Raw genomic sequence first — 23,223 nt, 5'->3', positions numbered from 1 at the left:
CCATTCCCTCTGACTGAGGAGTTGAGAGTTTGCTAAGAAGTTCCTGTAGATGTAGTTTCACCCTGTATACCTTTAAGATAGATGGGTTAGCCAACTGCTGATTTAAATATTTGATTTTTTTCACTAGTGAAGTTATGCCAAAACTGGTTAACAAAAGAACTGCTAAGTGTTTTCTAAATGTACCATATTTCTTTTATGACTATTCTTCATGGTTGCATTCACTTTAAAGGACATGATCTTGATAGGTTGATGCCACTATTTCTGTCTCTCATAAATAGCAGTATGAAATTATAGAAAGAAGGAATGAGAAGTAAGTGGGCGATTCCCCTGGTCAACATAAAGACTTTTCTATCCAACTACTGACTGGTTTGTTCTTTCTTTTGCTTTGAAGACCAAAGTGGCATGCCCATTACTTGGGCATTTTTTTGTTCTGTACTGTTTTCTTGCTCCATATGTTTTGTAGTGGTGCAGGTCTATTGATCCATAAATGACTAGTATTACATACTTAATCAAGATACATGGATTCAAGTTTGGAGAGAGATCTTTCTTTTTCGATGTTTTTCTCTATGTGACTGACCACTGTGAAGGTATGAAAATGAGCGTATGCTGTTAATGGAGTGGTTTTGTTGTGATGTAATTTCAGTAGCTGCTCATGGCAGCTGTTAGTCGAAGGTAAATTGAAAGCCAGCTGGTTTAAATATCACAGTGGTAAAGATCAACAGAATACCATGAAACTGGGACTCAGTCATGGCAACATGAGACTATCCCAACTAACACTCTGACGTGTTTCATCTGGCATTTGCCCAGATCAATCCCTTGCTTAACTTTCCCATTTGAAAAACTCCACTTTTGGGGAGGGGGGCGGGAATGGATTGAAGACCTTGACAGAGGCTTGCACTCTTGGCTTCTTGGTTCATTTTGGTTTTTGGTGACCATCAGAGTACTGAAGTTAACACTGATGTCTTGCCCAAACTTGTTTTTCTCAAAGATACCAAAAGAGCAGAAAAAATGCATTGTATTAAGTAAGTGATGTTTGGGGTCTCAGGATCTGTAGACCTTCCTTGAACATGGACTAAAGATTTAGAAAACTCTCTCTAAATGTTTTTGGTTGGTTGAATATAGTGTAATGTGAACCTTTTGCTCTCCATGGTGATCTTCTGACCATGATTGAAAAATTTCTGGAACGATCCCCAGAAGTGGGCTTCCTTAACCTTTGCTTATGGCTCTGCCACAGGGTGTCTGCTACTTTTCTCCTTTAATTAAGGAACATACAGCTTCCCCTACTCAAAGAGCATTCATACCTTAGACTTTACACATGAGACATTGAAAATAGAAATGAAGATATCAGTGAAGGAATGTTAGCAACCACTGCATGTCCTAGGCAGTTTCTAAATTCCCATGGACAATTCAAGCACAGGGTTTGAAATAGTTTATAATTGATGTATAGGTAGAAAATTGATACTGAGAGATCCAACTGCTCTCAGAGTAGCAGTAGTGACTCAGAGGAGAGAGCTGTTGTACTATAAAATGAGCAGATTGCCTTTTTAGTTTCTTTTTCTACCCCGTCAAAGTGCCAGCTTGCTTCATCCTTACCAAACGTTAAATTAAATGTCTTATTTATCATGGTACCTCTGATGTTCAGAGTTATATATGTTGCTGTAATTCTTACAAGTTGTGAGCATACATACTTCCATGTGAACAGATGGTACTTTTGATACAGCCATCATAATCCTAGTAGGCCGATTGTGTGTCAGAGTTTTATATTTGTCCATTACCTTAATTGTAGGAAGATTCTGGAGTATCTGTGTAAAGTCGTCTGACATGTGTTCTCTTTCTTTGCCAGAGTTCTAAATATTTATTAATCATCATTTATTTATACTCTGTAATGCCATACTTTATTGGTGACTGTTACACCTTTCAGAGGAACGTTAGGTAGATTTTCTTTTGTATCTAAGAGAAATATCTGCCTATCCCCGAATTTCAAATTATAGTTTATGTTCTTCAAATTAATAAAAGGCAAGTTCCTATCCCCCTCAAAAATTAAAATTACACAAAAATGCTTCTAGGGAAATTCACAATATTTTAAACTCAAGATACTTATTTTTTTTCAAATTTGATTATGTTACATTTTGGATTCTGAATCTAAATCGATTATGAATTTATGATCAATTCAGTTTTCTTGACAAGTTATCTTTGCACTGTGAATAAACAAAGCAACAAACAAATTTAAAAAGCAACAAAATTTTAAGAGATGCAAATATTTATATCTTTGTGATATTTTATCACACTGTTTCGAAACACCAAATGCTGCTTTTGATCTTTTCCTTGAATCAGGGGACAAATATCCATATTTTTATTGACAACACTAAAAGCCTCTAAAATATGAAATAATTGTCTTTTCATTTTCTTCCTCATTTACTCTAACAGGTGATGTTTCAATATATTGATACATAATCAAGACTTTAATAACAACAGTTTTTTAGATTATTGCTAGAATGATAACTCTGGTTTATAAGGTACACTGTATACACTAGGTCTGAAGCTGAGGATTTAGAAATAATAGTGTGACCACATTGTGACATAGCTTGTATTATCTCCTGTTAATGGAATGTAACTTCCTTGACTTGTGGTTATTTTCCAAAATTCTTCCTGTAAGAACCTGAAAGGCCTCACCTAAAAAGAAACAAGTTAGCCAGCTAGGAAGATTGAAAATAAAATCTGATTCCTCCTGACACTTTTAGTGCCAACTAATGAACAAATGACTTATTTAAGAAAGCAGGTTCTTTGTGTCCGAATATGACCTATCTAATATAATAAACATTTTTCCTTAAATGAAGCACTATAGTGCCAGTTTCTATTTTTAATTCCTCGAATAGTAAAACCAGTTCTGTCAGCAGGCATTAATTAAATGCCTCAGCACATATGTTAGATATCATAGAAAATACAAACATAGAAGACAGAGAGCCTAGTCTCTTTAAACTTAAATCTAAATAGATGTGAGGGCATTTTAAAGAGCATCCACAAGTGGGTGAAAATCAGCATTGTGTGTTATTAAGACTTGAACAAGATTGGTTGGACTAGAGTGGGGAGTCTTCTAAAAGAGGCAATTCCAGAGTGCATTAAGGAAGGGCTTCTTAAGGATGAGGCACTTGCAAAGTATGTGTGTGTATCAATGGAAGAAACGGTTTGGTGATTCGGGTGGCAGTGAACTTGGTTTTACACTTGCTTGTGGACTTTGAAATGACAAGAAGAGCAGGGCTGCAGCTTGGGGAGGGTTGGGCTGAGGGGGCCGAGGCTGCTACTTCTGTCTCAAGCAGCTGCTTGAAGCCATGAAAATAGACTTATTCTAGAGGGGCTGCATTGAGTGGAAACTGCTGCCAGCAAAAATGCCCATTGTGCCCATCATTGGGGGACAAGCAGATACAGGGGATCCCTTCCATATTTCCACCTAACTTGCCTCTGATTTTTTTAATGCTCTCTACTACTGCATCTCCTCCACTGTTCTGTCAAGATTTCTCATTCTTCAAAGTTCAGCTCGATCCCTGTTGTGTGGAAAGCCCACACAGTGGTAAGGGAAGGACTCTGTGAGCCTGAGTGAAGTAAGAATGAGTCTTTTAGAGATGTCAGCTAAAGGGATCATGTAAAGGTCTGCAAAACCCACACTGGAGTCCTCTGAGACCCTGTTACCAGACAGCACAGAGCCTTTCCCAAATCCTTTAAGTTAACGCTTCTGTACATATTGTATTATGTTGATCAAAAGTGTGCTTTTTTGTTAATTTAAGATACACAGTTTTATTTGAATGCTATAATTTACTAATACTTCAAAACAAAACAAACAAATGTTATACCCATTGGAACAGATGAGGAAATTGGAGAATTTGCTTTAGCTTAGACAAATTCTTTTATATGATGAATTATATTTGCTCAGTTTTCTTTGTCACCTGACTGAACAAAGCAGTGACAAATTGTATTTATCAGCATGCTAGAGAGAAACTAACCAGCTAACTAGTTAGGAAGATGTTTTTAAAGTGAAACATTTTTGTTTTCCAGTTTTGTTTTCTTACAAGCTTTCATACAGAAAACATTTATTTACCTTTCCTCTGACTATGAAATGCCATTTAGACTTTATACATAAGGTAAGAGCACAGACAAACACAAGCTAGTCATAAAAGTTGTCTTTCTCTGAATCAGACCCATTGGGTGTTTAAGAAAAAAAATCTTGAGTAAACCATATTTAGCCCATAAAAATGGGAAGTATTAAAGCCAATACAAATGGTATGGTATGAATAATAACTCAGTTTAAAAATGTTGTGATACATCTTATCTAGAGAAGTTTCGAGTTGCTTAGTGCAAATTTGAGGCTGATTATTATTATATATGCATTGTTATGCACCTATGCTCTTGGGGTGACTAGACTAGAAACACACAAAATTATTATTTTAATGAGGATGGGCTTAATTTAAAAACGTACAAGATAGCTGGACTCGGTGGCTCAGCCTGTAATCCCGCGCCTTTGGGAGGCTGAGGTGAGTGGATTGCCTGAGCCCGCAGGTTCGAGACCCGCATGGGCAACTTGGCGAGACCTCATCTCTACAATAAATCAAAAAATCAGCTGGGTGTGGTAGCGCATGCCTGTAATTCCGGCTACTTGGAAGGCTGAGGTGGAAGGATCGCCGGAGCCCAGCAGTTCGAAGCTGCGGTGGCCGGGAGTGGCCACTGCACTCCAGTCTGGGCGACAGAATGAGACTCCAACTCAAAAAAAAAAAGTACAAAATAGGAATAAGTGCACCCATGTTTTCTGGATATCATATATGGAATACTGAGCCATGTTATATTGCTTCTTGGTTATGAAATTGAACTTTATACAAAACTAAGATGAAGTGTTTTTTGAAAGCAAAATTTTAAAACAAATTATTCGACATATATGATATCCCAGAATTACAGCTTTGTTTTATAAAAGGTGATTTAAACCAATGACATTGAAAGAAGAAAGTTTGATTAACATGTTCATGGTGATGATACAATTTAAAGCATAGCAATTGCACAGCAGTGGCAGAGATTCATGAAACAATTGACATGTAAAACCCACTTAACCAGCTCTGTCCCTTGACTGACAAGCTGAGGTGAGCTCATAAGGCATGAGGCACTTACTTCCTCAGCTGTGCCTTTATACATTTGTGAATGAGCATGTAGTTGTGTTCATCATGTTCTAGATAGACTGATGAACATGTTACTCACACTGACCAACCTTTTCATTTGTATGGGTTTCCCATTCTTAAATTTTTGAATTAGAGTGATAACTATTCAGCTAGATTTTTTTAGTCAGAAAATATAGTTTATTTAGAATGTAAATTAGGGAGAGAGAGAGAGGAAATTCACCTTCCCAAGGAAGGAAAGGAGATCAAAGCCTGGAAGCATGGCAGCAAGGCAATGGTTTTTTTTTTTGTTTTTTTTTTTTTGAGACAAGGTTTCACTCTGTCACCTGCACTGGAGTGCAGTGGCATGATCACAGCTTACTGCAACCGTGACCTCCTGGTCTCAGGCAATCCTTTCTCCTCAGCCTCCCAAGCAGATGGGACTACAGCATATACCACCAGACTCGGCTGGTTTTTTTTGTTTTTTTTTTTTAATTTTTTGTAGAGACAAGGTCTCACCATGTTTTCTAGGCTGGTCTCAAATTCCTGAGCTCAAGTAATCCTCCTGCCTATGTCTCCCAAAGTGCTGGGATAACAAGTGCTCAGTTAGATTATTGTTGGGAGATAATACCTAGCAATAGTGACAAGACCTCCCCAGAATCACATCACAGAGTTTTGAAGTCACTGCAGTCCTAAGCCTGTCTTCAATTTTGCCATTCTAAGAGGCTGGAGTAATCTACAAACAACACTGATTTATTAATTCATGATTACTAAAATAACCCTGTTTGCCAAATAGGCTTCTCCTTTCTAGTATCAGGGTAACTATTGCTGTAGTGAAGCTAGGCTCTAGACTAGATTCTCCTGGATTTTGTTCATCATTGTATCAACCAGGGACTTGGCACATGAGGGATAGAAACATGCAAAACATTAATAAGTGAAGAGATAGTTGCAAGAGAGATTTCATCTCAGGACCATCTCTGTCCCTGAGAGTGAAGAATTTTCTGTAATCTCATTTTTTTTTACTTCTCTGGGCATGGCGGGAATCTAGGTTTTCTTTCCTGTGCTTCATACTGACCACCGCCTTCTCCAGTTCGGACAGTGATTATGTGTGATGGATCATAATCATACAAACATACCCAATTTTTTTATTAATTATAACTTCATCTAGAAATGACTTTTAGCCAAAATCTCAGTTAAGGCATTTTCAAAAACTGCAAAATTTTGATAAATTTTAGACTTTCTGGGCTGGAATATTTTCATTCTATTTATAAGGTTACTAAATATACCTCCAATACTGACATAGCACTCAAGGCTAATAAAAAATCGTCTCAGGTTAATGTGGCTTAAGTACATAAAGCAAAGCACTGAAAATGCCTAGATGAGTTTTCACAACTCCTTAAACATATAGGTTTAGTCCTGGCCTTTTTATTAATTTCTAGTAAAATTCTGGTCTCACTACTAGAATCTTTTCCTTGATTATAGTTTTTATATTTATAGAGCTCTTGAGGGGAATACATTTGCCATTTCTTTATTTCCACCTCTGTCCAATCTTATCCTTATTTTTTTGATTTTTTTTTTTTTTTCTGATTTTCTTCTCCTGAGGCAGTCTTGTTTTCTTTTCTTCAGATTATTGAAGCAAGCAGGATGGTAATACTTCTTTGCAGTTTTCTTAAATGACCGGCTTGGACAATGAAGGACAAGGTCTCCTGGATTTTGTTCATCATTGTATCAACCAGGGACTTAGCACGTGAGGGATAGAAGAATAATTGTTTCTCATAGAGATGTTGGAGATTTGTTCTTTTTGAAGTAATCTTAAAGTTTTCCTTGCCTTGCAGTTTCTTCCTATCTCCTCACTATGCCTTCCAGACATTTCCCAGTACTCTCCTAAGTTGACAGCATCTTTTACTCTCTTCCAACTCCTTGCCAGTGTCATCTAACTCCAGGTCACATTGCCACATTCACTGGGACAATGGTACCTGATTTGGTTTAACTGTTTTCCTCAACTCTCACCATCATCTTAGGCAATTTTAAAGACAGTGGGGATAATCCATCTCTTTCCTTGTTCTCAGTGTTCTTTCATCTCATCCGCAGAGTTGTCTCTCTTTTTTTCTCCTCCTCCCTCCTCCAATTTTAGACTGTTGGTGTTCTCTGAACACAACAAACTGTGATGTTTTATACCTCTACGGCTTTGTAGTAACTTTGGTCTTCCCTGGTGACCCTGCCCCCCCCATGTGGTGCTGATCTTTTTTCTCACTTTTATGGTGGTATGCATTGTGCATCTTTACTGTTGCATATATTGCACTATTTAACTCCTTTTCTTCCTGCTAGACTCCAAACTCTTTCAGCATCTGAATGGCCATGAAACCTAACATCATCTGGTGTATAAGTGTTTTTTTCATGAAAACACAGATAACTTGCCATCCTTTACCTTAGTTTTTTTCATCCTCTCATGGAAAAAACACTTATTGAACACCTACTGTGTTCCAGACACTTTTTAGGTGCTGAGAATAGGGTGGCAATCCAGATGAAAATTGTCTCTGCCCTCACTGATCCTAGAATGCATGGTTGGGGGTTAGAAAAGTAATGTTATAGTCCAGTCCATTGCATGCTCCATCTAATTTTTAAAATTCTTAAAACTCAGTAGTGGTTATTATTTTTTCTTGTACTTTCTTCAGAAAGCTGTTTGGCGATGTTAAATATAAAAATGTGTTTTGCTTCTTGAAAATAAAATATGGTATTAATCAGAGAGAATAGAAATGGAATGAAGAAGACTGAGAGATAGCCTCATACTTCTAACTTGCTAAAGACAGGACTGAAAAGATGTTATCACAACTGATAATCTGGAGTACTTTTTTAGTATCTTTAAAATCAAGAGCCTTTTACTCTAAAGAACTACTTAAATAGCAAGTCATTAAATATATCATTGCTTAAATCAGCATTATTAAAAGAGACTTTAAACATTTAAAAAATCAATATTTAATGATACAATTAGAAAATGATTTTTGATGATACGGTTAGAAAACGTCGACTATGCTTTTCACCTGTGCTTTCAGTAAGGTACCTTATAGATGAACATCTATCCTAAACTGGACATGTTTGAGGCAAATTGTCATATGTCCCAGATGGGGAATTGATCTGCTCAACCAAAGTACCAGAGAGTACCGTACAGCTAGTCTATTTCCACATGAATGTTCATGAAACAAGCATGAAGAAAAGAATTAAAATTTGCACCTGACCTAGAGTTGACTGGGTTCTATTTCTGGAAAACAATTCATTAGTTCACTTTCGAACCTAGTTTTCAATAAATTTAAGAAATTTTCAAGAAAATTAAGCAGGGCATGGTGATGCATGCCTAAAATCGTGACTATTTGGGAGGCTTGGGGTCAGGAATTTGAGCCCAGTCAGGGCAACACAGACCCCATTTCTTAAAAAAATGGTACCCAATTTATAACCAAGACACAATTTCATGCTTGATTTTGTTAGCAGGAATCTTTATTTAAAAGAGCTTTAATTTTGTTGATACCATTATCTTAAAAGTACTTAATGTTTTTCTTTTAATAGATTGGCATTATTGGAAAAGCTCTGCAGAGCCAAATATAATTGTAAAAGGTGAAACAGTACCTCTTTCTAGCTACATTTGCTCATTAATATTAATCATTATAATGCAGGATTTCCCAAAGTATGTTCCTTGAATGTTAATAGATAATCCTCAGAAAAGTGGGAAGCTGTGGTCAAATAAGTGTTGAGATGTTGGATTAGATGAGATTAAACAGGTTCATTCATTCATGATTTCTCCATCTTTACGATACTCGACACCAGTGCTTCTTAAAGTTGAATGGGCACCCAAAACATCGGGGATCTTAGTCACATGAGGAGTCTGATTTAGTCTGTCAGGGGCAGGCCTGGAATTCTGCATTTCTTACAAGTTTCAAAGTACAACCGGTGCAGTTAGTACAGAGATCATACTTTAACAAGATTCTTAGGGATTTTCAAGGTGAAACATGCCCTGTAGCATTCCTCAAACTTGCTAAACCGTAGGAACCTCATTTTGAGATGCTAGAAGTGGTCCATGGAGCATACTTTAGGGATTTTAAGTTTTCAATTAAATCTTTAAAATTACATGCCAGATGCAGTGGTTCACACCTGTAATCCTGGCACTTTTGGAGGCTGAGGCAGGAGGATTGCTTGAGCCCAGGAGTTTAAGACCAGCCTGGGAAACATAACAAGACTATGTCTCTACAAAAAATTTTAAAAATTAGCCAAGCATGTGGTGCATGCCTGTAGTCCCAGCTACTCGAGAGGCTGAAGTGGAAGGATTACCTGAACCCAGAAGGTTGAGGCTTCGGTAATCTATGATTGTGCCACTGCCCTCCAGCCTGGGCCACAGAGTTAGACCGCAACTCAAAAATTTTTTTTTCAGTAAGTAAAATTACAAATGAATTAATCTGTAATTTAAATAGAAGTCACATACAGAACTTCTAGATTATGATTGTCCAGAAAATCCAGAAAGGCAAGTATAAATCCCAAGACACTGAAAAATCATTTAGCTAATTCATCCACGAGCATGAGCTTAAAAGACAACCTCTACATAAGATAGCAAGTTGTCACTGTGTTATATACTTTTCTTATTTTTTAACAGGCCTTATAAATACTATTAAATGCCCACATCCTTAAACAATTTTTAATTGCTTCTGGTAATTCATGTATTATTTACCACATTTCTAAATTCCCGTATGTGCTGTACTAGTGATTTCAATAGTCTTTAATCTTTGTTAACACTAGCATTTGATAAGAAAAACTAATGATGAAAACAAATCTTTTGTTTAAGCCGATTGAGGTTTGATATGGCTTACCATCTCCTAACTACAAATGACATAAAACAACAGTCTAGGGAGACTTTTAGAAATCGATTGAAACTAAAATAAATTTTCAAAGAAAAAAGCTTAATAAAATTAATACATATAGGTAGACTTTTCTCCACCTGAGTCCTTCTATCACCTGGAATAGTGTCTTTGCTTCTGTATGCCTGTCGAGCCTCTTTGAGCCCCAGCAGTCTGCATGTCAGCTCTTGGTTCTTTGTTTATCTCATGCTGCATGTATTGTGTGTGTTTGTTCATTTGTCTTCACTTGCCTTCTAAACTGTAAGTTAGATTGGAGGTCAGGGTCTTATTCATCTTTATACTTTAAAAAGATGTATAGCTTATACATCTAGTTTATAGTATGATTGGTACACAAGTAGATCAATAATGCATTAAATAAATGATATCATTATAATTCCACACATAAAATTTTATTTGACTCTTTAATACTTAAAATAATACAAGTTAATTTTTTTTATTAATCCCCATCTTCTGTCTTCACTGTTGTATCAGATAGTATTACTTATTCAATGTGTAACAAGCCATTGCACATCTCAGTGATTCAAACAAGTTTTTATTTCTCCACATTCTAAGATAGCAAGAAGGTTCTTCTTCTGTTCTTTTTTGGGCTCACTTAGATGGATACAGTTGATTGGTGACTTGGTCAGGGCAAGACTGTCTAGGGTGGCCTATCTAACTGTTCCAAGGTCTTGACTGTAAAGTCTATGATTGCTGGGCTTCTGTTTCCATGGCACCTTCTAATCCTGATCTCCTTCACAGCTTAGTGATTTCAGGGTTTTAAAAGAAGCTGCCAGCCCTCTTAAGATTTAGCTTCCAATGTTACACAAGATCACATCTGCCACATTATGTGATCAAAACAAGTCACATGACCAACCCCAAATTCAAGAGGTAATGCAGTGAATGCTGTCTCCTCCTGAGCCCATCAACAAAGTCACAGTCACTTAGAGTTACTGTCTATATATTTTTCCCACTAAAATAAGAACATTAGTGCCATTTTACTTTTGTCAACTTCTCACTCCTCATGTTGATACTATGTGGAATTTATGTAAGTTTAATCTTCATTTTTCCTGAATTATTTGCTTAGCACTCTTTCTTGTGTCCTAAACCTTCCTCTATCACATTTGTTATTTGGCTACAGAACTTTCTTTTATTTAGCATTATGGTTAGGTGAATTTGGCTATGGAACTTCTTTTAAAGAGTATTGAAACAAATTCCCTGAGTCCTAGTATGCCCTAAAATGCCTTTATTTTGCCCTCATATTTGAATCATATTTTCGGTCAGTACTTGGAAGCTATTGCTAAATCTCTGGTAATTGAAAAGAGGTCTGATGCCAAACTGATTTTTGTTCCTTTTTTCCCTCTTTAGTGATATTTATAATCTTTTCTTTATCCTTGGATCTTAGGAATTTTAACAGGTTGGTTTCTTTTTTTTTTTTTTTTTTTTGTAGAGACAAAGTCTCGCCAAGTTGCCCAGGCTGGTCTCAAACCTGCGGCGGGCTCAAGCAATCCACTTGCCTTGGCCTCCCAAAGTGCTGGGATTACAGGCTGAACCACCAAGCCCAGCCAATAGGTTAGTTTCAATGTAGTTTGTTTCATTCGTTTTATTCACCTATTGTCCCATTTTAAATTATCTGTCTTTAGCTCTGGGGAGTTTTCACTACTTATTTCTTGTAGTATTTCTTCTTTTTTCTTTTCCAGGAACTTGGAGTAGCTAATCTAATCTCTAGTTCTCAAACTGTTCTTTTATCTCTCTCTCTCTCCCCTCTCCATGTCTGAGCGTATTTAAATCATTCTTACAACATTCTTTTTAAAAAATTTATTTCACTATTCATCTCATTGATTCAGTTTGCTTGTTTGTTTTTATCCTGTAATTTTTTTTCAAGGTTTCTCTTTCCTGCATGCAGTTTTCAAATTAAACACTAAGGATATTGCTTCTACCTGTTCCACTTTATTTTGTTCTCTTTAGAGAGTTTGGTCCCTCCTGGGCATGGGTGGGTATCTGACTAGGACTTCTCTGTTCTAATTGCTGCTTCTTTGCTTGTGGCAAAGTGCTTGGGCCCTTTCAGGGCAGGGGCTTTGCCCAGCTGCACTCTCTCTCTCTCCTCTTTATCATCCTGATCTTGGCCCCCAGTCTGAAAGCCTAGAGTTTGGTGTCTACCAGGCTCTGAGCCTGTCACTGTCCCGCCAAATGCTCCACCCTCTAAAGCCAACCTCTGCCTCTTTGTGTTATGGTTTCCTCTGTTTACTTTACCATGGGTCTATAGCAGTTATCTTTCTGACATTTTGCCACACTGATGGCATTTTTAAAATTTATAAACTGGCTAATTTTCTTATCTTAAGAAAAAGAAAATGTCTTTTCTGTTATTTCAAGAACTTGTGAGTTGGAGAAAAGTGGCAGTTTGTGCTCATCTTTCCTCTTGATCCAGTCATTCCCCCTCAGAGTTTTAATTGCATTCTTTCTCTATTGATTACCTCCATCCTATCTTTGTACACCCCTCAACATTCCAGATACAACTCTGGATTTATTGCGATTTCCATTTCTTCTTCTCCTTCCCCCTCTTTAGAGCATCTATGTGCCATAAACAATCTCAAATCCTCCCAAAAAAAGAACTTGTAATACTTTCCAAAAAGATTTCCTTCTTTCCTCCTTCTTTACTATCCATAAAAAATAAGATATTTTAGGAAAAAGTTGAGAATTAACTAAGTACAATTTATGTTTATTAAGATAGAATTTCTAGTTTTTATTAACAGTTTTTACAGTACTTTCCCATTGTACAGGGGCCAAGTTAACACTGTGCAACACCAGGGAGCACTGTTCACATAGGACACAGTGTGAGCAGGTGAGTGAGTGGTGAGCAGTGTTGACCCTGATATTGTATATTAACCGTATTTTTATTTTCAGAAATTATTGAATGGTATGAAGGGTGGAGGGCATGATATTTTGTAACTTGGACCTTTTATTATTGAAGTGAATTCCTTCTAGGCATTTATACATTCTAAAATTATGTTTCGTGTAGTTTAAAAATCAGAAATAATTTAATTCTCTTAAAAATGGATAATCCTTATTTGGAAGGCTGAGGTGGAAGGATCGCCCGAGCCCAGCAGGTCGAGGCTGCAGTGGCTGTGAGCGTGCCACTGCACTCCAGCCTGGATGACAGAGTGAGACTCCAACTCAAAATTTTTAAAAATGGATAATCTTTAGTATTTAAGCTACTAAATACTATCATATTCTATTTATCAACTTGTAAATATTCTGTTACTCTGTTTATAAATCACATCTAATGCTATATCATGTTTATTCTACTTGTTTTAACCTTTTTATTTTTTATGAAAAAGAACTACATTTTTATGTACAAAGAGTACATACAGCAAATAAACAGTTAAAAGTCTAAAAAGCAAGCACATGCATATAACTACTGCCCACGTCAGGCCAGTGCTGCAGAAGCTCTTCATGTACCCCTCTGAGATGATATCCTCCTTCCTTCCCACAGAGGCAGCCACTCCTCTGACCTTAGTAATGTCATTTCCTTGCTACCTATGTATGCATTCCTAATAAGCATAGTTTTATTTTACCTGTTTGTTAAAGTTTACATTAATGGAATTCCACTGTTTGTATTCGTTTGGAATTTGCTTTTATTCAGCATTATGGCTGAAAGAGTCATTCTTGTTTTATAGAGCATTGGTTTATTCATTTATTGCTATAGGTGAAATACACTGCATGAATATATTCTAATATATTTAACCACTCTACCGTTAATGGTCACTTGGGTTGTTTACAAGTTATGGCTTTCACAAATAGCGCTGCCATGGACGTATTTATATCTCTCTCCAGGTGCCCATGTACCAGAGTGCTCTACTTAATCAGGAATGGAATCATGGGGCTATGGGATGTGCGTGTCAGCAGCTCTACTAGATGATGCCAAGATGTATTGCAGAGGGATGGTTCCCATTTACATGCTTATCAGCAGCATGTGATCGTTACCATTGCTGTACATCATCACTGAAATTGTATATTAACTGTTTTGCCATTCTGGTGTTTGTGTATTGTTTTCTCATTGTAGTATTAATTTGCATTTTTCTAATACCTGATAGGATTGAGCACTTCATTATTGACCATCTAGATTTCTTCCTTTTGAAACAACCTGTTCACTCACACCTTTTACTTATTTTTATATCAGATTTTTTTTGCAATGATCTTTTGATTGTAAAAAATAAATTTGTAAGCCAAAACACTAAACTACTATGCATAGATTATTCTCTAGAGTTACTATGTTATTTGGCATATAGCTCCTTTCTAAATAAATTCTTGCCAAGAAATCTGAATTTTTTAATGAATGCTTGATTAGAGGGTTAGTTTATAACTATCTCTAATCCTCCTAAAGAGATGCAGCTTTTGGTGATGCTTCTATTTCCGGGACACTTTAAAAATATAACTGCAAAAAGTTTATCTAGTACTCCTTTTAGACTTCTAGACTAGATTCCATATGGTCTTGAAGATGTTTAACTTTTCATGTGTATTCTTATTTCCTAGGACTTCTTTCTTTTCTTCTGTAATATATATTCTAGCTTCATTATAAGTAAAGCAAAGAGAAACTTAATCTTTGCTACATAATGATACTCAGTAAATTTTTCTATTTATTGCTATTAAAATATTTTGTTCATCTAATACTTATTTGGTAAACTTTTTATCCTACATTGTTAGTATCTTACTTTATACTTGAATCAAATATAAATATTCATACCTTTTAAAACTTTTATTATTTTTTCTTAATTTGTTTTTAGGCACCATTGTCTTATCCATTTTGAAATTGTGCTCCTTATCAACATAATGTTTTCCTGACTGTTCAAAGTGAAGTTACAAAATGTATGTTTTACTCTATACTACTAACTTGAAAAAGGAAGGGAAAAATAAGCGGAGTTATTTTACTGGAAAAGATAAAATAAAGTATACTTAGCATACTTTGATTAAAAATTAGTAAGGAAAGTAGAAAGGAATAAATAGAGAAATGTCCAGGATTTAGTTGATCTCCCATCTCAGGAAGATTTAGCAGAGATGATTTTGTGGACGAGCATTATCTGTGATAAAAGAGGTTATATGTGGATCCTTAGGTTGTTCATATTTTTATCTATCTGTAGGTGCATCTATCTATAATTTGCAAAGAAAGGCTTTAATAGTCACACTAGAGTATATGTGGTATGTAGCCTTGAATAGGAAAATTGCCTGTTAATCGCTGATAATTCAATATAAGATTAAGATACATACACATTCATGTGCAGTCACATACAATATTACACTGTATAATATAATAACTTCTGTGACTTCAATGAAGATTATAATGAAAATATACAACTGTTTATAGTCAGCCTTTCCCCAAAAGTGCTTCAGAAGACTCAAAAGAATTCAGTCTAACAGTATGATAAAATTAGAGATCTGGGCAAATTTATTAAATAAAGGTGAGGATAAAATGAGAACACAGCTATATATACCCACATGTGTAAGAGTTGGTAAAAAATTCATCTCTGAGCTTTGAACAGCAATGCAGGGAAATAGCCAGTGCTACAATTTTCAGTATCCACCATTTTGTCAGGAAAGTCTAGCTTCTGGATTTCAGGTGGCTGCTACAGAGACAGTGTGATAGAGTAGACAATGTTCTGAAAACTCCTGAGGATCAGTCACATAATTCAGGATGTAGACGTTGTTTTATCTTAGTGTCAGCCTCAAGATTTAGAGTTCCCTATTTCTAACACACACTAAGTACAGCATGTCTTCTATACTATCCCTACTGCAAGCATCATCCAGATTCTGATTAAAGACCTCATGATGGAGAATGTGCCACCTTCGGAGACAATCGGTTCTTGAAATTTTAAGCAATTTGACTGTTAGCCGCAAAAGGAAAGACGTTCTTTATTGCTCCAACCTTGATTCAAAGCCTAAAGACAATAATAATAGAGGGCAATACATGTTTATTGTTAAACCATTAGTCTCTTGGGATTGTAACCTAAAAAGTCTCACCTTACTTGCCCATGGTAATCCTTCAGAGGTTTTTAGGCATCTATAGAACTTCAGGTCAAAATTTCCCTTCTTGTTCCATTAACTCTCCCTCTAGGTCTCCCCAGTGAGTTTTGAGCTCTTAAAGAACAGGAAGTGTGCCATTCATTTTGTGCCTGGAAATAGTGACTGGATCCCTTTAACACCACACTCATCCTCTCTTGCATGAGTATACTATGCCTGTTGCTGTTAATGTGCCACCCATAACTGAGTGCGAATTTGTCCCAAGGAGCCTGAAGGAAAGTTGTATACTCACTCCCCCTTCCTTATCATCCTAATTAGTTATATCAACACAATATAAGACTACATTAGCTTTTGGGCAGCCTTGGGTCACTCATGGTTCACATTTTGCCCTTGAACCTGAAGTGCCTAATTTTTTTTTTCAACTTACTAAATACAGGACCCTGTATTTATTCTTGTTGTTTTTAAGCTCATTACTGCAGCATTACAATATGTTTTTGTGTTTTAATTTTATCATCGGGTAAATTCATTATTATTCTTAGTTATTGAAAAACTTGACCAAGGCTTGTATATTATTGATACCATGGCTAAAACTTTTGGTAGGATTAGGTCAAGGTCAGAACTCTCTGGCATTATGTTAGAAACCTCTATAGCTTGATGTATTTCATTCAGCTATTTACAGATTGTTGGAGTCAGCAGTTATCCTTGTTCTAGACCCATTTCTATGTTAATTATAATATCATAAGCGACTTCTAATATCATACATGCCTCACTAGAGTTTGGATACATTGAATTTCCATGGTTACACTGTGATAGACAGAAATTAGACTAGCTTAACATGACTTTTCTTTGGTGTGCACATTTTTGGTTCTCACAAATCACCTCTTGGATAAAATCCTCTTGTCTCTCACCCAAAATCTGTGTCTAGCTCTATAGTTTGTTATGTGAAGAGTCTACCTTCTCTTTTTCCAAAAATAGCCATGGTATTTTCTTCCTTCCAGTTTTCTGACACATCCTCATTCTCTGAGATTCTCTGTAGAATCCTCAAAAGTGGTTCAGCAATCTATTTGTAAGTTTTTTCAGGTCTCCAGAATGCGATTGCTCAGATCAGGCAAGTTGAGATCACTGAAGGAAACATGAGGCCTAATTTCTTATATCTTGTGATATAGGTTTTTCTTTTCCCTTGGGAAGATGTCATAATATTTATTTTATGACCTTAGTCTTAGGTTGATTCCAATTCATTAAATGATCAATTATGAGAACTACAAGACAATGGACAGAAAACCTTAATACATTTATAATGTCAGTATTGTGGCATCCCTCTTCTGCTATTTGTGGCATTTTGAGGCTATTCCAAAGATGAGGAGTAGAGAAGTATCGCACCCTCAGTAATGATGGGTACTGTGATCTTCACTCTCCTCCAGCGAGTGTTCAGGATCGCCTGCAATGTGTACAAGTCTTTGAGGAATCAGAAAATAAAACATCATCCCTGTCTATGGAAATTTCCTCTCCTGCTGAGTTTCTTAGCATTTTAGTAGTTTCCTTTGCAAATTAATAAGCTCTCTAACCCTTTTCCTCTTGACTTTCATGTTATTACCTCACATTTTTTAACTTGCTGTATTTTGTCTTGATCTGATTCATATTTTGTTGCATCGTCTAGATGAGAAACCACTTAATGGCCAGTGACCCTGGGCAGAGTGGTACTCAGAAAATGGTTCTCTGATTTCCTTGATCTTGAGTAGTCAGGGTCATCAAGATAACTATTGTAAAATTAAGTATGATAGATATATTCACAGAGAGATAATATAATTACAGTAGTATACTTCTATATATTTCTTTTAACAGGAAGGCTTCTTCTATATTAATAAATTACTCCCCAATGACATTCTGTTTCTCCTTTTCTCAAACTCTTTGTTCACTGAATTTTTGCTTCTCTTTTTCTTCTCGCACATTGGTTTTTCATGATATTATACTCTTGACATTTAAAATTTTTTGTTCTTGGAGTTATTTGTTTCACTGTTGCATGGTAACATTCTTGTTCTTTGCAGCCATCTGCTTATTTTAAGGTGTGTAATTTTTCAATGGCATGGCATACTTTCATATCTTTACTTGCCTGAAATGTTAATCTAGGATCTTTATGTGTGGCATCTTTTTCTTTATAGACCTTATTTCTTATCTTTAATGAGTACTTGATAGTACAGATAGAGATAACTTTATCTAGTTAATAATATTTTAAGTGATTTACATCTCAATAAGCGTACCACATATACTAAAATGTAAAAATTGCCATAAATTTATTCCATTGTGTTGTATAAACAATTCACCATTTTTATTGCCAAGGAAAGTGGGACTCAACTAAGTGGATAACTTCTCCCAGGACACTTAGGTTTTCATCCTAAACCCACTTATTTCAAGCCGAAGATCCTCTTCCTATCTGTGCTTGAGAAGATTCTCCGTCTTACAGTTCTGGTCTGCCTGGGCCTTATGGGTCATGAAATTAGTAGATGGAAAATCACCTGCCAGAGCAGGCATGAGAACTCCTTATGAGACTGGCGTCAGGGAAGAAATGCACAAATAATCTAATCAGATCCAGTGTCCTTTGACGCCTGTTAGTATGGCAAGAATAAAACAACTTTCAGCAGGAACCTGGACCCTTAACCCCATCCATTGACATGAAAGTCAGAAGAGTAAGGAGTAAGATGGGGAGCTCAGAGGGAAGGTGCATGTCCTCTTTTACATACAGGTTATGGTTTTGGAGCAGCACGTTGATACTGAAATTTGACAGAATGAGGGGGAAATTCTCAGATCAAACTATAGAATTGAGCACCGTAGAAGTTAATTGATAAGAAGTTGAGATACAGCAGCAGAGTAATTTTTATGAGAAAACTATGAAGTATATTGAGAGAAATATTTATAGTCTCAGATGTTGTTTTACAGAGTAATACATCTAAATAGATATAGTAGTTGGTAAAACATTCTTTCTTCTTCTGTCAGTTAGCATTTGTAGATGTCTTTTTGTGTGCATACTTCTTTGAAGACTGACCCTTATATCAATCCAAAGTGTTTATTATTTAGTTTCTTAATAAGTTAATCATATTTATATATTGGTTGTCTGTTTAGAAAATTTAGCTATTTAACAAGCTTTTAATCATTGTGTGTAGAAGTCCCCTGTAGTTGCTAAGAACCCTCTGCAAATCCTCAGACCCTGCCTAATCCTGCAAGGGAGCCCAGAAGAAAGCATTAACCCTTTGCCTGCTTGATTGCAGGAGGAATGCCAGCTCCTGAGCAGACCTCATTGGTGGAGGAGGGGCAACCACAGACCCACCAGGAAGCTGCCTCCACTGGCCCAGGCATGGAACCCGAGACCACAGCCACCACTATTCTAGCTTCTGTGAAGGAGCAGGTACATCTCTTGTTGAAATTTGCAATGAATTATTTCTTCAATGCCTTTAAAAATTAATCTTTGGATGTGTTTTAAATTTGTCTAACGTCCTTGACGCCTTCACGTTTTCTAATTATAAGGTGTTTACATCCCTGAGTACATTGGGATGACTGGCATGTAGAGCTGCTCCAGGTGCCAGTCAGAATCGGAACATGCAGGATACTTGTGCGTCTGCAAGTAAGGACAATCTCGATGGTGATCGGTGTCTCTGTCTCCCACATTGCAGAGTGTGTGCATGCACGCAAAGCTGTGTAAAGCATAGTGCTCAATGCTGACTTTCCTATCAGGACTCTGGCAGCCTGAGGCCTGTAATAGCTTTAGATATTATGAACATTTTAACATAGGTATTATACAGGGTTGTGTCTGTGATTTTTGGATACAGGCTATATTTGTGTGTTTGTCTAAATTTAAGTATATTCATTTTGTGAGCTAGTGTTCTAAAACTTGTCAGACTGTGCCAGTTTGCTTCAATGTCATGTTTATGTTGATTTTTTTAAAGTACTAATACTCTTTATCTTTTAAACCCAAGTAGCCTTCTAAATTAGGTCTTGTCTGTGCTAGAGAAATTGGAATTTTGGAGTTTAGCTTCTTAAGATTTAAAAGCTTAATAAGGTAAATGTAAATTTAAAGCTCCAGGGATAGTATTTTTTTTCCCTGCTCTTTCCTTCCCCCCAAAAAAAATATAGCTAGATAAATATAGATATATAGATAAATGCCCTCTGTGAGAATTATTCTATTGAAATTACTTAATATTAAAATTTTTTAAATTATTATTAAACTACTGGGTTTTTTTCCCTCAGGAAGTATAAACTGAATGCTGTATATTTGGTGGGATATTCTTTTAAAGATTAGTATCAGCAGCCCAGATGACTTACGATGACAAAGACTGAAAAAATATTTAATACCTTATTATTTTGCTGTTTACCGTAACTTGGAATGGGGCATGAAAAATTGCTGTACAACTACGTCATATGTCTGATGTTAGAGATGTGTTTTCAAGAAAAATGATTTCACAACTTATTCTAGTAACAAGATATCAGAATATTTATCTTTCACTGAAAATTGAAGTTTTTAAATTTTCCAAAAACTAAGAATTTGAGAAGAAACAAGATGTAGTCAGAATGGTTTTCACCTTCCACCAAACTAATAATACCTAAGCTTCTATAAACCCTTAGGAGAGAAAAAAGTACTCTTCTGATAGCACTTCATAGTTGTCAAGATTTGACCTAAGGAACTAGAAGTTGAGAAGGCTCTGATTTATTTAGGGTTTTTAGTATATACTATGTTTTGGTGAAACATGATGGTAGATTTGTCAAAATGTCCAGAACTGACTTATAAATAGAAACCATGTTCAATAAACATAGCAATGGGAACTTTGTGTTTATACCTTAAGACTAGGTACTCTACAGGTTTAAAAAAGTATGGAAACATTTAGAACTAAAAATTATGGAAGATTTAGGAACTAGAATTCTTTGATGTCCTCAAATGACTTCACAGTTTTATCTTTTGGCAATCAATGGTGTTCTGAATGAATATTTTATGGGAGATAGTAAGAAGGGCTGTACTCTTGAGGTAACCAAAAAACTTATTTGTCTTATTTATTAAAAGAATTATTATCTGTAATATGTATTATTAGTTAGTGGGAAGACATGCTCTAATCTTTGCTTCTATTCCTGTCCTGAGAAATTAGAGTCCATTAATATTTATTTCCACATAATTTCTTTCAAAAATTGTCAATGTTCAGTACTCAATATTTTAATCATTCAACCCAGGACACCACATCCGTCTCTTGTTCCAAGATACTCACCTGATTTTAAGTAGCTCCCATAATATTTTTATGACACCAGACAAAATATAGTTGGAGTAAAAATTTCTTAAGCCTCTCCAGAAATTAGCCACTCCTTATCATCTGCCCAATGGAACAGAGCACAGACAAGTTAACTACCAATAAGAAAACTAATTACTATTCACCTTATATGTTTGATTTTTAAAATACTAGCCAGAGTGTGGTACTCTTAGCCTACATGTGACATTCAAATGTAATACTGTTGATCATGTTTTTGTATCAAAAGAGCAATATTCTTTTTTTTAATTTGTTTTTTATTTTAAAGATGTGAGGTACAATTCAATTTAGGATCAGGTATACAAGTGGTCATCGTACAAGTAAAGTTTGGGACTCCCTTTGGTCCCCACTTGGACTTTGCCTGATTTGAGGTCAGCTACCTTTATTGATGTTGTTGCCTATCCCCCCCCCCCACCAGCAGTTTACCACTATGGTCAATCCCTTTCATGTAGTGTTATGATAAATGTTCAGGGTTCACTTATGAGTAAGAACATATGATACTCAGTTCTTTGTTTCTGTGATAGATCTCTGAGTATGATAGACTCTAAATTCATCCAAGTTGCTACAAAGTTCATAATTTTGTCCTTCTTTATGGCTGCTTAACATTTCATCATGTATATGTACCACTTTTTTTTGATCCAGTCCACTTTCAATGGCAGCATGGTTGGCTCCATGTTTTTGCTATTGTGAATAATGCTGCAATAAACATGCATGTGCAGGTATCTTTTTTATAGAATGATTTGAGTTCATCCGGGTATATTTCCAGAAGGGGGATTGCAGGGTCATATGGAAGGTTGATTTTAAGATCTTTTAGTAATTGCCACACTGTTTTCCACAGAGGTTGTACTAGTTACACTCCCACCTACAATATAGAAGTGTTCCCTTTTCCCTGCGTCCTCTCTGACTTCTGTTTTTTAAATTATTGATGATGGCCATCCTGACTGGAGTTAGGTGGTATCTCAGTGTGGTTTTAATTTTTAATAATTTTTTTTTGAAGTCTCACTGCCATGCCATGCCATGCTCATAGCCATGGTGTGATGGTATCAGCTCTACTGATACCATTTTTTGGTGGCAGGTGTGTCTCAGGAATGGTGTTTCCTTAGGGCATGGAAGGAAGGGACCCTCTCAGTGCAACTGGGTAGGTGGCCTTGTTTCCATTCTGGCTTCTCTGCTTACCATGTGATCTTGGGAAGATTTCTTAACTTCCCTGTTCCTTAATTTGCCATTTATATAATGGGAATAATAATAGTGAGGACATTAAGTTAATATGTCTAAAATGTTAACAACAGTACCTGACACATAGTAAGGGTTAATATTACTGTTGTCATCATCTCTGCATGAGAGGAAAAGACTCTTCTCAGGATCACCTGGTGGCTCTATTTTTAAGTACACTTAGCACCTAGGGATTCCATGAGCCTTCTTTTAGGTATTGACATTAGAAGACCCAAAAAACCTGTCTGAATGTTGAGCAATGTTTATGCTGTGATAGTATTTTTTTACGCACAGCATTAAACTTACAAAACTTCATCCTGCTACTCTCACATATTAGAACATTTTTATGTATATGTTGTAAGAAAGAGAGCATATGAAGATACATGTTTTGAACATACTAATTTATTGCAACCCCAAATGTAATGTCAAGGCACTTGGTTAAACGATTGCAAAGTAATATCTTTTAACATTCACCTGATTTTGAGAGGAAATGTCTAAGTTGTTCTTCAGTAAACTATATCCAAGCCACTTAAATATCTCACACATATTTCCTCTGAGAAATTCATGGTAAGTATAGCGAGGAAAATGACAAGCAACCAGTAGCAGTCTTGTTAACAAAGTCTATTAAATATCTGAAATTAGGGTTTGGGTGTCATAAAACAACAAGATCTTTCACTACTGGGTCATACTTTTCCTAGAATC

General features: G+C 36.1%; 1 long non-coding RNA gene across 1 annotated transcript in view; it reads left to right on the top strand.

Annotated features, from left to right (window-relative positions):
- Nucleotides 1-19,615, top strand: part of LOC110594438 — a 67,426-nt gene extending 47,811 nt beyond the window's left edge. The window contains exons 2-3 of the long non-coding RNA XR_002481252.1: nucleotides 19,291-19,427; nucleotides 19,547-19,615. This is a non-coding gene — a long non-coding RNA (uncharacterized LOC110594438). The remainder of the gene's footprint in view (nucleotides 1-19,290; nucleotides 19,428-19,546) is intronic.
- Nucleotides 19,616-23,223: the final 3,608 nt, after the last annotated feature.

The sequence above is a fragment of the Carlito syrichta genome, unplaced genomic scaffold (assembly GCF_000164805.1).
Source record: "Carlito syrichta isolate Samal-C Ts95f unplaced genomic scaffold, Tarsius_syrichta-2.0.1 Scaffold315373, whole genome shotgun sequence".
Lineage (NCBI taxonomy): Eukaryota > Metazoa > Chordata > Mammalia > Primates > Tarsiidae > Carlito > Carlito syrichta.
The sequence above is the reverse complement of the archived record's forward strand: the minus strand, read 5'-3'. Positions and strand labels throughout refer to the sequence as shown.